We start from the raw sequence: 16,186 nt of genomic DNA on the forward strand, positions 1-16,186 counted from the left end.
GCAGGTGGCGGAACCACTGAGCATCCATCCCCGGCCCTATTTGAAGATTTTTAAAACTTTGTAAAGTGGGACTTCTTGACCAGAGGCCCAAGTATTCTTTATTTTTTCACTTCCCGGAGCATCTGCTTCCTGGACTTTTAAAATATGTAATGGCCAGGAAAAGAATCATGTGTTTGAACTGTTGAATTCGAGAGACAGGAATAAACATATTTTGGGGGGGGCGGGTGGCTGAGTCAATGAAAAACAAAGAACTCATGAACTGACGTCTCACACGAGGCTAAAAATTCAGGGGCCTAGCTGAGAGATCAGAGCACATAGCAGTAAAAGAGCATCATCATTTCTAAAAGCTCCCAAGCCTCTCCCTATATTCAGAAATGTTTTCTACTCGTCACAGGCAGATCTGTTGTACAAACTGTGCTTTGCTTGCCAGGCAGCCTCCCGAGGCTGGACAGGTTTCTCTGGCGTGAGCAGAGCCTCACTGAGGGTGGAGGTGGGACTGGTGTCGAGCTCCCCTGGCTTCCCATGGATGTGCTGGTTCCTCAGCCTGGCCACTCCTGTGCAGCGCGAGCAGCTCCAGGGCACAGCGTGTGTGTCTGCTCCCATGGCCAAGTCCTCTGGCTCCATCCCCTTGGCTCTGATCAGCCTGAATGCCTTTTGCTCCGAGGTCTTGTCCTTCATAACCATTGAGAATGTGGCCTGCCATGGCTGGTGCGAAGTGCGGTTGGGGAAGAACTGGCTGTACTGTGCCTGCCACCCCTGAGGCCGTGCCAAGGTGGGGCTAGCAGGAGTCTGGCTGGGTGAAGTCGGCCTTTGTGCCCAGGGATGTGGTCCAGGCGGGTGGGACTCTGGCCCCGTGGCCAGCCACACCAAGGGGCTCTGTTGTCTAAAACAGAGCACTGATTCACCAATGGAAAGAACAGCAGGCGATCTGTCCTGTAAATGCTGATAACAGTGAATTATCAAGACATGAAATCAGAACCTGATTTTCCACGCAGAGATCGGATCCATGGGCCCTGGATGGTTACATACTGTTCAGGTTGGCACTGCCTGCTAAGCGTGGATATTTTTGCTGCTTGTTCTCTAGTCAAAATATCTGTTGTTTCTTATTCCCGAGAATGACAGGGAGTAAAGGACTATTTATTTCCCTTGATATTTTTCATTTCGGGAATCAACATGGGCAGATTTATAGTGTTCACTAAACGTGTTGATAGCAGTTTGATTGCAGGAAGAATGAAATTTTGCTCAGGCAAGTGCAGATTTACCTGTTGTGGTGTGAGGGGCCAGGCCTGTATAACCATTCTACCCTCAAGATAAATTTTAACATGGATGTGGCTGTAGGAGCTTTTATTCTCCTTTTGTTCTCTCAGATGCATTTGATTAAAAATTAAAAGGAGAAGTCTATTAATTTGACTACATGCGGTCTGTTTCCACATGATGTGCTGTTCTGTAAACTGCTCACGTGGGGGCATCACGCATGGTGTTTGGCAGAACTGCTGGTGCTCGGCCCTGTGGACAGTGTGGAGGGAAGTCGATTCCTCCCAGAGCAGTCAGTGGATCTGATTCTTTGACCCACAGTACTTTCAAGAGGAAACAAATTAGTTTCATCGATTTCTGGAAATGGCGACTCTTGGATGCTTAAGAAACGAATGTGAGTCCAGGTAGTCTAACCTTAGCTCAAAATGTTGGTGTTTTCACAACTCTTTCAGAAAGAGACAGTTGGTGGTAATTGCCTTACACTTATTTCAGGCCCTTTATCTCTGAAAACCAATTTATGATTTTTTCCTTGGCCTCCCCCTTTTAGTATACTAGCATGTTGCTTTTACATCTGATCTTCTTGGGTCACGTTAGCCACAGGTTTTATTTTAATCATTTGTGTTACCAGAGATTGAACCCAGGGAGGCTGAGCTATACGCCAACCTCTTATTACTTTATTTTGAGCCAGGTGTTGGTAAGTCCCCCAGGAGACCCTTGAACTTGATCGAGACCCTCCCGCCTCAGCCTCCTGAGTAGCAAGGATTGTTGATGGTGGCAAGCCTGTTTTCTGGAGCTACCTATCTCTGGTGTGCCCCAGGCTCACAGTGATCTGGCCGCTGTCCCTGCTGCGAGGGGATGCACAGGCTTGTGTGCTTGCTGCCTGCGCTGCAGCTTCCAGGGCAGGAGGAGCGGCTGGGGCCTGAGCACCCTGGCCTCACAGTGGTCCTGACCGTTCACCTCCCTGCCTTGTTTTAGTTCTCTCCTTGTTTCTCGAAGAAGTTTTTCCTCTTGTTAAAGTTTATTGACCTCTAAAGAGTCAAACAGTTGGAGCCAGGTTAGTACCAACCTCAGAACCCTCTGTGGCTTCTCCATCCCTGCCTTCCCGTTCCCACCTCCTAGCGGCCACCAGAACCAGAACCGGTCCTCCTGGCCCTTGCTTCGACATTGCTCTTTGCGTCTAAGCAATGTGCTCGGATTGCTGCCTCCCAGTCTCTTTCCATTTTAAATATCCTGTTTTGAATGTGCAATATGAAATATGAAGATGTAGCCATTTTTCTCTCCCTTCACATCAAAACTCCCCAAGGGCCTTTTCATCCTCCTAACTTCCCTCGGGTAATTTGGGGTAGAGGAGTATCGGGGTGAGATTATTTTGACTGACTGCTGTCCACAGGTAACATATCTAATAAACTCTATCTTTTCTCTCCTGTGTAGCTTTTTAATCTTTTTTGTTTGCTTTACTTTCTGTATGCTTTTCGCTAACTCCGTACCACACTCTTGGAATTGTCTGCTCCTACCCACACAGTACATTTGTGTACATCATTCTATCCGTGTGATTGTTTTTGGAGACGTCTCCCCAGAGCCTTCTGAGCTGCTCCCGCCTGGGCAGGTTCATCACTGCATCTGGTACTCAGCTGGTATCCTGGCGTGTCTCTCTGGCATACTCTTAGAAATCCCTTTATTGCCCTTTCCTGTGGGCCATCCTGCTTCTTGTGTCTTCCTGTGTAGTATATTATTCAGTTGGAGGAGACAGAAATTGCATTGGCTATTTTAGGTAGAAAGGGACTTAAAACAGAGTGCAGCTGCCTTTCAAATGCTTGAGAGGGCTGTAAGAGTGGGCTTTTGGCTAGGTTTCCAGGAGCGCCCAGAACCCAGAGCTGCCCAACCTGCCAGGGCTACTGCTTCCTCCTCCTCACGAGGACAAGATGAACTCAGGAGGTCACCCCTGCCCGCTGGCTTCGAGAGTGCTCTGCTGTGGCTCCATGATGAGGAATGGGATGTGTCGTCTCCAGTGTCTCTCGACACCTGTGTGTCTGGTGCCTGGAACACTTGTAGAAAAACCCTGTCCTCCATGCTGAGCAGCAGAGGCAAAGCTGCTGGAGGACGGCCTCCATCCTCTCTTCCCAAGTCTGCTCTTGAGTGCATCAAACTGGAGGAGCCTGACTGCCTCAGGACCCCATTTGTCAGGAAGGCTGGGAGGTAGAGTGTTTAGCTTTCCAGGCTCTGCAGCACAGAAAGGCAGGAGGGAGTGGAAAGGAATGGTGGAGTGCCGTTCCACCCTGCACACCACACCAGGGCTGCACATGTGTTTCTCCTTTCAAGGGACCTTACCCTCCAGTGCCTCTCTGAGAATGGTTACACCCGGTTTCCTTGTGTGAAAGTAATTCACTCTGTCCTGACATCCGCACAGTAATTTGTCAGTGTATAACTGTTTTTGTGAAAATCCTTTTCTTTTAGGATGTTGAACATTGTTGTGTGGATGGTAGTGTTCTTGTTTAGAATTCTGAAGATGTCTTTAACTTGTTATCATTCATTTGTGTCCAGTTTTTCTTGTGTGGACTTAAATTCTTTAATAGCTATATTGAGGAATAATTTCCACAACATAGAATTTACCCACTATATGTATACACTTCTAGGATTATTTGGTAACTTTGTAGAGCTTTTCAGTCTTCACTGTAATTCACATTTACAACATTCCCATTGCCCCAAAATCTCCTTGTGCCCATTTGCAGCAGTCATTTCTCTTTCCCCAGCGCCTCTAGGCCCAGGGAGCACTATTTTCCTTTCTGTCTCTATAGAGTTGACATTTCTAGACATCTTACACAAATAGTTTGCATGTGACTCTTTTTCACTCAGCTGTTTTGCAGTTCATCACATTAGCACGTGTGGGCAGTTTGTTCCTTATCATTGGTAATACTACCATATATGTTTATTTATCTTTTCACCAGTTGAAAGGCATTTGGATTGCTTTCTGTTTTGGTCTATTATAAACCATGTTGTTATGGATGTTCACTTGCAAGTCTTGGTGTGGACATGTGACTTCAGTTGTCTTGGGTAGATAACCTGCAGTAGAAAGCCGAGTTGCATGTTAGGCTTATGATGGAATTTTTTGTTTTTGGTACCGGGGATCGAACTCAGGTCCTTGCTCTTGTGCAGCAGGCGGCAAAACCGCTGAGCTAAATCCCTGGCCCTTATGATTGAATTTTAAGGAACTGCCACCCTGTTTTCTACAGTGACCACACCTCTTAACATACCCACCAGCAAAGTGGGAGGGCTGTAGTTTCTCCACAACTCGCCAACACTTTGCTTTGACTTTTTGATGTTATCCATTCCACTAAGTGTGTACAGGTCAATCTGATAGTTTTTGTATTTTCCTTATGAAAAATGGCATTAAGCGTCTTTTCAGGTATTTATTAGCCATTTGTTACTCTTCTTTGGTAAAATGTCTATTTAAATATTTTGCTCATCTTTAATTCACTTGTTTGTCCTGTGATTTAGTTGTATGGCTTCTTCATGTGTTCTGAATATGAGATCTTTATTAGATACAGTGGGACTTTGGTTCACAAACTTAACTCTTTCCATGATTCTGGTTGCAAACCAAATTGGACAAGAACTGAATCAAATTCAGTGGTTAGGTTCAACATTTTCTCCTAGTCTATGGCTTTTGTTTATTTACTTAATGATGTCTGTTGAGGTATAATAGGTTTTAATTTTGATGAAATCAAATTCATCAACTTTTTCTTTTATAGATCATGTTTGTGGTGTTGTGGCTAAGAACTCTTTTACTCACCTAAGTCACAATGATTTTCCCCAATATGTTATTTTAAAAGTTTATTGTTTTATCTCTTGCATTTAGGTATATGATCCATTTTGATTTAAATTTTGTGCTTGGCATGAGGAAAGGTTCTAAACTCACCGTTTTAAATGTGTACATCCACTTGTTCCAGAGATACTTATTGCCAAGACTGTTTGTTCCCCAGTGAATGCTTGGGTCTTTGTGGAAAACCTGCGCAGTGTGTTGGACAGTCTTTATTATGGCTTCATAGCATATTTTTTTCTGATACTGAGGATCGAACTCAGGACCTTGCACTTGCCAAGCAGGCGCGGTGCCATTGAGCTAAATCCCTGGCAATAGCATATTTAAAAATTGGGTAGGGTAGGTTCTCATTTTTGTTCTTTATTTTATTTTTTTGAATTGGCTATTCTAGCTCCTTTGTGTGTCAGTACAAATTTTAGGATCAGCTTGTCCATTTTGTAACAAAAATCCTGTTGGATTTTGATAAGAAATGTACTGACTAGATCACTTTGGGGGAAATTGCCATCTTAATAGTATTGAGTAGTGGCATTTATTTATACCAGAGGTTGGCTCATCTTTCCTTAAAAGGCTAAGTAGGAAATGCTTTCTTCTCTTGTGCTGTATAGCCCTGTCACAGCTCCTTGGCCCTGCAGTTGTGGTGGGAAAGTAGCATGGAGTCTGAGCAAGGCTGTATCCCGGTGAAGGTTTATTCACAAGAATGGGGTAGGGCAGCTCTGTTGACTTGATTCTCTTTCATTTGTCTGCACAGTGTTTTGTGGTTTTCAGTGTGCGAGTCTTACTCTTATTTTATGAAACTTGTTTCTAAATATTTCATTCTGTGAGTGGAGTTGGTTTTTGAATTTCACTTTCAGGTTTTCATTAGTGGGACATGGAAATGTGATTGAGTTTCATATATCGATCTTATATCTTGTGACTGTGCTCAACTCATTTGTTAGTCACAGAAGATCTTGTGGATCCTGGGACTATCAAGGAACCTTGTTTTGCCCCTGAGTCCCTGAAACCTAACATTATGTTCCTTTCTGTGAGCCCACCTTCAGTGGTTGTGTTGGGTTGACTTGCTTGTGAACTGTGCAAAACTAACAGAGAAATTCCTGTTTGGGGGATTCAGGGGTTGGTTTTGATGCTTTGCTTTGGTAAGGAAAAAGACGAGTGCTCTCATGTTATTATTCCTCTGCTGAAAACATTACAGGAAAAATTTACAACAATAGGTGTGATAAAATTTTAATAACACAGATTATCTGTAGATTTCATTTCTTGTGCCTGTGGCATAGATCCATAAACAGTGTTTGCGGAGGTGACGTAGTGTGTGCTAGTTATGAGCAGATTTGTTTTCCAAAAACGTGCTGATTTAAGACATCTCACACGTGCCATTTTTCTGTCGCTTCTGTGTGTCAAAACTGCATTTCAGATTCTGCATGGTAGAATTCCTTAACAGCATGTTTCTACCCTAGATTTCTTTCATTTTCCTTTTGGTTTATATTACTGACCCCCCCCCCATAATAGCAATTTGAGAAAGGTATTTTATTTATTTATTTCTTGGTATCAGGGATCGAACTCAGGACCTCGCACTTGCCATGGGAAAGGTATTTTTAAAGGGAAGAGATGGAAAGGTCTTTACTTCTGTACTGCAGACAGGCCAGAGCTTCAGGCACAAGCTTTTCTAGTGCAGGGAACTCCTGCCAGGCACCATACAGCGCACCAGGATCAGCCTCTGACCCAAGCATGCACATCTGCTCGCTGTTCTCCATCTCTCTATGAAGAAGTGTGATAGTAAACCAGGTTGGATAGATTTCTTGGAAGTTTAGTGATTGTTTTAATGATTGCTGTTCATTTCTTCATTGATCAATTTATTAACCAATTTATTCATTTGTTCAGCAACCTTTATTGAGCACCTGCTATGTGCGGTTTTCTAGAAATACAAGGGGGAGGTAGCCCTGTTAAGGGGCCTGGGTTCCACTTGGGATAGACGGAAATCGTTTCTTATGCTGCTGCTACCCTATTGCGCTTGAGGTCCACAGTGTGACTGCACAGAGCAGCTGGCTTGGCAGCAGCTGGCTCCACCATGTGTGCGGGGCTCTCCCTGCCCTGCATGGACAGTCATGACCTTGACCCACTCTCAGCCCAGTGCCTTCGTATCCAGCAGTGCAGTCTGGGTGGAGCTGTAGCGAGTTCTGTCCCTCCTTGATTCTGCATACTTTCCCTGCCTTTATTTAATTGCCATAGATGAGAACATTCCATGGTATGTTTAATATTTTCTTATCCTAAAAGATATCTGTTACCTTCTTTCATTGATGAGCTCTTATGATACTGGAACTGTATAAATTATTATTGCATAACTATGAAATCAGCAGCAGGAAGAGCATCCTTTACCTTTGTATAATACTAGGAAAATTTCAAAATGCTCGGGAACCCCAAAACCAACAGCAAAATCTCTGTAGATAGAAAGTAAATAAAAATAACCGTGTTTCCTGTTGATCTGTGACTTACTCATGTATTTACATGATTTAGCCTGGACATGCTGAAAATAACAAAATGGCTATCTTTCTAAACAGGACATCTCCTCTTGAGTGTCCTTGAATTGACAGCTGGAAGTTTCATGCATGCTGCATTGTGAGGGTTTAGCTTAGATACACAGAGTTGAGGGATTAGGGAAACTGAACTGAGGTTCTAAGAGTGGGTTGAACTTTATGCATTTAGTGAGTGCATTTTCCTCTCTTGGTAGTAATTTTAAATCTAGTCCTTTCAAAAGGAGTAGACTGATGGAACATCCTTGGACGAGTCCATTTGAATCTCAGTGTCTTAGCTACTTTCTCCTTGCTGAGACTATATACCTGACACCCACAAGTTAAACAAGGAAAAGTTTATTTTAGCTCAGGGTTTATAGGGTTTATAGAGGTTTGGTCCACATTCGGCTGGTTCCAAGGCAGGACAGCATGACAGAGAAGGAACAGATCCTGGCTTGGTAAGCAGGAAGCAACAGTCAGTGAGCTTTTCTTCTTTTTCCTATTTATTTTTCTCCCATCCAGGCTACAAGCTTATTGATTGGTGCCCCCACATGCAGGGTGGGCCTTCCATTATCCACACCCAGAACTATGCTAAGCCAGTCAGTGGACTATCCAGTTATCACACTCCCATGATCCAGGCACCTCCCAGCAGCCCCACCTATGAGCCCATCAGGCTTTGAGGTGATGTCTATGTATAAACTATAACACCTTGCTGTCCTGCAAATCAATTTATTTAAAAGCAAAAGTAAAAAATTAAATCTTCACTTCATTTATTTTTGTGGTTGCCGTAGGCTGCAGATTGAACATGTGATTTTTATCTCAAGTGACTATCACAGTTAAGCCTCTGCCATTTGAAAAATCGGCAGTAAGGGAAAGAATTCTGAAAGTTAGCTAGGTGGGTGGTGACGGTATATGTGTCCTTTTTTTCTTTGTTTATGTTAACTAACATTCATTTAAAGTTAACTTGGTCTGGATACCTACAGATCAGTTTACTTATAGTTTTGCTCCTTGGCTTCGGACTAAAACTAGATCAGCTCAGCACTTGCCACCCTAGCAGGGCCCTCATGGTAGCTTCAGAAACAGCCCAGGTAAGTATTTCCACTTCTGTGTTTTATTCCCACTAACTCTACATAGATAGACCCAGCTCTAGTTTTCCTGCAGGGACCACTGCTCCAGCCACGTCAGTATAAGCTCTCCTGGAAAACTAGCCCTTAGCCTGTTGTGTTTTTCAGAAAACATTTGACAAACACGAGGAGGAGATAGCTTTCTTTCCTCTTGTAGGTCTAAAATGTACATTTACTGGAAGTTTTAAGGTAAGTGCCATTAGCTTTTTAATTCTTCTATTATTAATTTGTCGTAAGGGCCTCTTCATAGCCATAGTCTTTTAAAAAATTGGCTCTTGTCCTAATTCTTACCATATCTATAATGTTTCCATTTTAGAATAATAAATTTTATCTTATTTTTAGCATATCTCAAGAACCCTGAGACTAGTAACCCCCTGCAGGATATACCTCTCTCTTTTTTCAAATCTACTCATACATATTCTTTCCCCAACCCTCAAAGAGACAAGCTCCTGCTGTGTTGCCCAGGGTGGCCCCGAACTCCTGGCTCAGTCTTTCCTTCTGCCTCAGCCTCCCAGGGATTGAGACTAAGAGTGCATCCAGTGCTGGCTCTCACTTGCTTCTCAAGTCTCCTTTCTCAGGACTCCCACGCTGTCACTGTTTCCTTCCTAGGATGGCAGATAATGGCCAGCTCCCTGCCCGCCCCTCTCCCTTCACCTGCACCTTCATTCAGCCCATTTTTTGCCTGTGCTCCCCTCTCCCCTTCCTCCTTAATTTTTACTCATCCTTGAAGTGTTCATCTGCTCCTCCCCTGCAGACTCTTCACACTTTCTGTTTCTGTCCCTCTGTTTCCATTCCTGTCCCTGCCCCAGGCTAATGGGGCCTTTCTTTGTATTTCTCAGGGGCTCCTTTTACATCTCTCCTGTGTGACTGCTGATTTTCTCTCCTATTCCCCCACCTCTAGATTTGAACTTCTTAAAGACAAGAACTGCGTCTTGGTCAACTCTGTTCCCCTAAAGCTCAGTCCTGAAAACAGCTAACACACGTTTGGTAGGAGATAGGCAAGTAGTGTGCTCTACATCTCAGGGGAAGTTTGGGTTTTTGTCAGCTCTCTGTGTTTCTTTCACTTTCGAATCAACCCAGCTGACCTGCAACTTGCTAATGGCCCCATGGCAAGCACCCACCCGCCTTCTCAGGCCTGCTGCAGAGCGACTCAGCCCTTAGTGCAGTCATTTTCAGAGCTGGGGAGTTGGGTCAAGGTGCGGTTTCCCCAGAGATTCCATCAGGCTATGTGTGGGGCGTGGGATCTGCACTTGGAAGCAGCGCCCCTGGTGGTTTTGGCTCAGGAAATTGTTAGGCCCCCTGGGGAAAGCGCAGGGTTTGGGGAAGGCAGCCACGTGGCATCAGCTGCTGGTCCTGGCTCCTCTCTGGCTTCTGTGAGCCCTGAGCACATGGACACCCAGCCAGAGCTGCAGCCACCTCTTCCCCAGCACAGCCTGCGACCTCTGTGGGATGAGTGGCGGGAGGCCAAGCGACATTTTCTCCCAAACTCTCTTGCAAGAGGATAGTGATGGCTGGTAGGGCGAGGATAGGCTGAATGGGGCTGGCATTTCTGATCTGTAGTTTTCAAGGCTGATTTCAAGCTAGGTCTTATTTTCGGGGCAAGGGAGTGTCTTCCTGAAAAGTTGACTACAAGTGAAAGTTTTACAAAGGGACAGTGAGCTACTGGTGATGGGTTCTTGTACAAGTTGAGTAGTGACTCCCTAATTTATTGGTTAGGGCCTGCATTTTAAATCATTAGTTTGAATTAGCCTTAGTTTCAGTGTTTTTGTATGTGGTCTAAGCTTTTTGACTGTGTGAATCTTTTCTCCAGGTAGTCATGCATTATCAGCCAGTCCCTAAGAAGATATCTTAAGCTTTAAGCAACAGTATTTCACTGCACTTGAAGACTCTCTTGTGAAGCTTTGGAAGCCCTTTGGAAATCCATTTCAGAGATGTTCTTTATAATCATTATCCAAGTGGTTTCTTAATGTAGTATCTGCAAGTCTTGCATGCTTGTGAGTTAATACTTGCCCACGAAGGAGTTTTAGATGCTGAAGTAAGACAAAAATAGTTAGGAGATGTTAATCATGAGATATTAATAAAATATTCCTCAGAATTGGGTCTGGTGGCACACACGTACTGTCCTAGCTACTCAAGCTGCTCCAGAGGCTGAGGCAGGAGGATCACAAGTTTGAAGCCAGCCTGGATAACTTGGCAAGGTCTCGTGTCAAAGAAAAATAAAATCTTAGTGATCTACTTCTTCAGGTGTTTTTGCTCGAGCCTCTTCCTATGCGAATTCCTCAAAACTGAAGTTTGCTCACATGCTGCATCCTATAAACACTACAGTTTTCCCTAGTAGCCTCCTCCCTCCCTTGTGGAAGCACCTGGAAAATCTTTTAACCTTTCCTGGCCAGATTTCCTCTGGATAAGATAGGGAGAATACAAATTGCCATGTACTTTTATTTTGGAGGCTATACATATTCACACAGTACGGTGGACTCCATGAAGAGAATACAAGAAAAAATAGTGTCACCATTGTATGTGAAATAGTAGGTACCGAATAAACATGTGTTTCTTCTTCCTCCCTTTCCGCCTTCTGCCCAGAGAGCACCAGATACCCCTGTGGACGACTTGCTTTGTAAGTGTGATGGCTCTTAGGGCCTTGCTTCTGCCTAGTGTCCAGGGTGTGCTTCTCAGTGTGGGATTCTGTCCATGCTCTGCGGAACTTCCTGTCTGCATCTTTTTCTGGACTGTCACGGTCCTTGGATGGGTTTCATCTTCTCAAGGCCAGTGTGCCGGTTTCGACCTCTAGGTACCTGTAGGACATGGCACATAGGAGGTACTGGAAATACAGGTCTGGCGACCCTGAAATAAATAGACTTACATGAGTTAATAATCTGTACCGACTTGGTCAGCTTGTGTGGAAAGATGGTTTCTTGTTTCATGTGGAGCTGTGGAGTCAAACTGCTGGTTCCCAGTGCTTGCCATCTAGATAAAGTTGGATAAGCTGCTTCACCTTCCTATTGCCTCAGTTTCCTTATCTGGTACATGAGGATGCTAATACAATGTTTTTTTCTTAGCGTTCTGAGATTAAAGATTATATATGAAAAATACTTATCATAGTTTTGGGCACAAAATTACATTTTTGGTAAATGATATTTCAATAATTATAATTTCACTGTTATTATTTTTTCTCTGGACCTCTGGGTTTTCTCACCAGTAAAATGAATGGAATTGGACTGAAGATTTATTTTGCAAATACCTAAAGCCTTTGCTATTTCATGGTTCTGTGATTTTAGGTATGTACTTTAATGAGTAGGTGTTCATTGCCTTAAGAAAGTGATCAGAAGGGAATGGTGAGCCATGTTTTAAAGCATTTACTTTCTTAGTAATATGGTCATCTTCAGAGTGGTTATATTAAATATAACATGTTTGAGCACAGTGTTATCCATTTTCCTGCTTGAGAAATTGAGGGGAGTAGTAGAAACTTTCAGCCCCCAAATATCAGAGCCAAAAGGGAGCTCAGAATGCATTTTCTCTGTTCCCAGCAGAAGGTTTGTGATATTCTCAACCTGCTTGTTCTGGTCTGTGTTGTGCACACCCGGATGAACTCTTTGAAGCCCATCAGTGTGTGGAAACCCTTTGGGTCAGTGGTATCAGCTTGTGATTTTCTAAGTGACGTTTCTTATATTGCAGTGCACGCAAAATAGTATCCCTAAACTGAGAGAAGTGCACGTCTGCAGTACCAGGGTTAGCTTAAGATCACAGAGCATGCCAGTTAGATTCTTTTCTCTTGACTGCAGCAGAGAAAAAACTTAGCCATACAATGAAATCACAGGAGGATTTGTGCGATGGTGGAGTAATAGTTATTTTATTAGAATAATTGAATTCCCTTTCATCAGGGCTTCATGTGTAATGAGAGAACTACTTAAAGAGAATCTGTGATATCATAGAAGGAACACTTCTTTTGTAAAATACAGTCTGACTGGAAATGTGTGGAGCTGTTTCAGAGAGGCCCACTCGCTCGTGCAATGTGACAGCACCATGGTGGGTGGTGGTGGTTGGCCTGCCATCTTTTTCCTGTGGCTGTGGTTCTCAGCCACAGATTCTCTGAGTAACTGGCAACTCATTTCATTTCCTAATAATTAGCCAGTTACGCACACTTCCTACAAGAATAGGATGCCTGGGATACTGCAGTCAGTTCCTGATCTCCTGTAGGAAAATGATGGGAAGGGTGAGAGTGAAAAGATGACTTCATATCTGTAGGGTCATATGTGGGAGAAGTACCTATCAGAATGATGAAAGTCAAGGATTTCTGTATCTGGAATTTGCACCAGTAAAATGCAGATATGTGTATGACTTGGCATCCTGAAGGCTCCTTTGCAGCTATTGTGTGATCTAAAAAATTGGAGGATCTGCCTTCTTGACAGTCTCAGTTCATTGGATTCTAGTCACATCGAGCCAAATGACATCTGGGTCCTTGAAAAGGGCCCCAGATGGTCATGAGCCTCTTACACCAACGCCTTGTCTGACACCCATCTTGAACCATTGCCACTTTCACTCTGACCATTTCTCGGAGGCCATCGGGGGCTGGTTCGTGGCCAGTGGCCCAGTTGGCATCCTTTTGTTTTCTGTCACATGGTCATCACCACCTGTTGCCTGCGAAAGCTCCTGCCCTGTGCGGAGGGGTGCTGCCCCAAGCCCACTCTGGCCCCACCAGCTCCTGGTGCCACTGCTTCTTCCATTGAGGAAGCCCACATGGTGTGCAGACCCTGCTGGCGTGGGTGAGCAGACCCTGAGTGGGATGACAGCGGCTTCTCCCTGCACTGGAGGCTTTCTTGGCCTTTTTACCCGGCAGTCACTCAGAGCCCAGCAAACCCCTTCTTGTCATCCCAGCAAGTCAGAATCCAGCCCCTGGCTGCTGATGCCAACATAACACCTCACAGACAGATTCCTGACAGGCTCTGGACCCCGTCTTGTGGGGTATTGTCTACACTGGCCCTGGAGTACCTGCCTGGAGCCCCTACCTGGAGCTGTGTCTGTCAGTGATGCTGACTTAGTGCAAAGAGAAACTGATGATACCCCATGAAAAAATTAAAGATGATGGAAAAATACATGGTCTTTGTTGCTGAAAAGATCAGGTTTGGAGGAGGGAATATGAAATGAACAGGGCTTTCTGAATTTTTTGTTTGTCCTTTAAAGGGACTGGACACCATAATGTGCTTCTTTGAGTCAGGGCTCCTTGGGATTTGACTCTCCTCAGTGGCGCTAACTTGTGGGCTGAGGATGTGGGTGGCCTCCATTTGGTTCTGGTCTTGTCCTGTGTCAGTTGTGTGACTTGACCCCAGATACTAGGCTCTCAGAGTTTCATTCTTCTTAACCCAAAATGGGGGCTAATGTTAATACTGAGCTTGAAGAGGTGCAAAAATTTTAAAAACCTACATCTGCAGGAAAATGGATGGAACTGGAGATCATCATGTAAAGGGAAATAAGCCAGACTCAGAACACCAAACATCACATGTATTCTCCCATTTCTGAAATGTTTTATTTTATAAAGGCAACATGAAAGTAGAAGGGAAACTATTAGTAAAGAGGAAAAGAGGGGCAGTAGGATAAATGGGAGTGGAAATGATCCAAGTATGTTATATGCACGCATCCATATTCTTTAAAGCTAATAAACACTAATTAAAAAAAGAAAGATACAGACTTGGGAGACAATTAAAGAGGGGTGCCTGTAATGCTTAGAACAGTTTCTGATACAGATTAAGACTTCAGTTTAGACTTTGATATATTATATAGAATATTACTATTATTAATACCTTTCCAAAAGGAATTAATTTTTAGTGAAGAAGCAGAATTTCTTCAGACTACTGCCCAATTTCAGCTGTAAGATGAACTTGAATTTGCAGTTGTTTGAATGCTGCCTGTCATCATTTACATAATGGAGAAAAAGATAAAAGTAATGTTCAGATTGTTATGTTTTTCTCCAGTGTGTAATTTCTTGTTTACTATGAAAACAAATAAATATAAGTTCACAAGTGGATTTTTTTCTGTGTAGTTTGTTTTGTATAATTCTGTGCAGAACATGGATCAGGGTTTATTCTAACTAAACTGAAACAAAATTGGGAACTAAGTAGTGCTGTGATTGTTAATAGTGCTAGGGAAAACACAGCAGTTTTAAAAATATCCACTTATCTTTTCTGGAAGACAGACTACTCAGTAAGTTCTTGTAGGTATCCTGTCCTGGAAGAATATGAATGTGCCCATGATGTGTGTCTATGATGTAAAATTAAGTGCTCTGAATTTCCCCTGACCTCTCCACTTTGCCACAAATAATCTCAGGTACCTTTGAGTAGGGTTGGTACAGGGCAATGCTGTTTTGGACAGCCAGTCTATTGTTACCTGATTCTCTTTGACTTCCCTTGCTCCTTTCTTCCTGAAGAGTAAACTTGTCCAGGCCAGAGTATGAGGGCCCATGGTAACAATATGAATCCCAGCCGGGGGCTCCAAGCACTGAGAGATGACCCAGAAGCAGCAGTAGAGGGCGCTCGGTCCCTCATTTCAGAAGAGTGGAGCCTGCACCAAACGTCTTTCATTTGAGGAACTAAAAATGAATTGCACATATTAATTAAGTCTTGCCAAGGCCTTGTTCAGTGATCCAGTGCTAAGTGCCTAAAATAAGTAGATCTTATTTTAATTGTTGGGAAACTGGGTAAAAGAGGGAATTTCCCAAGACTCCATAGGCAGAGTCGTAATTTCAGTAAAAACCCGAGGATCCTTCTCTTACCTTTCCGTCCTCTGGCTAATATCCCAAATGTCCTTTCACTTAGGATGAACCAGAAGGAAACCTCAGGAGTTTCAATTTCCTCTTGCATAGTTCCTTTAATGAAAGGTGTATGTGATGTATGCTTTCAATAAATTGATTACTTGCAGTACTATTCCACCTATTTTAAAATTAATCCCTTTTGTGATCTACCTATTCTAGTGGTGCTTTTCTTTTAACCAACAAAGGCCCTTAAGAAAAGGATAATGCAAAATAAATAACATTCCCGAAATCCTATTGCTAGTGCCGGCAGATCATATTCTGTCTGATCTTGTTCGCTCACATTATTTGGTAATTAGAGCTGGGCTTCAGTCAGCCAGAGGATTCCCTAAGGCAGGGTCTCGTCCCACCAGTGCACGTGGTGCGCCCCGTCTGACACCAGGGCGACTTGAGAATTGAGCCAGGGAAGCTGCAGTGTGGTGCAGCAGATGTGCACTGGTGGTTGCCATGGAGATCGCTAATACTGCTGAAAAGCAAAGAAAAGGGCACTTGCCTCAGCACAGGAGCCTGCCTGAAAACGAATGAGAAAGAAGCGGAATTGAGAATAGGCCCTCAGCTACTTGTCCCACATGGAGTTTTAATTTCCTTTCCTTTCCCCCTTCTTCTGCTTCCTTTTTTTGAAGACTAGATGAAAAACAAGGCAATGTTATAAAGCACACGCAGGCCCCTCCAACCTCCCCGCAGCCTG

General features: G+C 43.8%; 1 protein-coding gene across 25 annotated transcripts in view; it reads left to right on the forward strand.

The window, feature by feature from the left end:
• Positions 1–16,186, forward strand: part of Fars2 (phenylalanyl-tRNA synthetase 2, mitochondrial) — a 463,399-nt gene that overhangs the window by 185,780 nt on the left and 261,433 nt on the right. The gene's annotated exons all lie outside the window — the stretch shown is intronic.

This window comes from Heterocephalus glaber, unplaced genomic scaffold (genome assembly GCF_053883595.1).
Source record: "Heterocephalus glaber isolate CG9 unplaced genomic scaffold, H.glaber_assembly_v1.0 deba00001472, whole genome shotgun sequence".
Classification (NCBI taxonomy): domain Eukaryota; kingdom Metazoa; phylum Chordata; class Mammalia; order Rodentia; family Bathyergidae; genus Heterocephalus; species Heterocephalus glaber.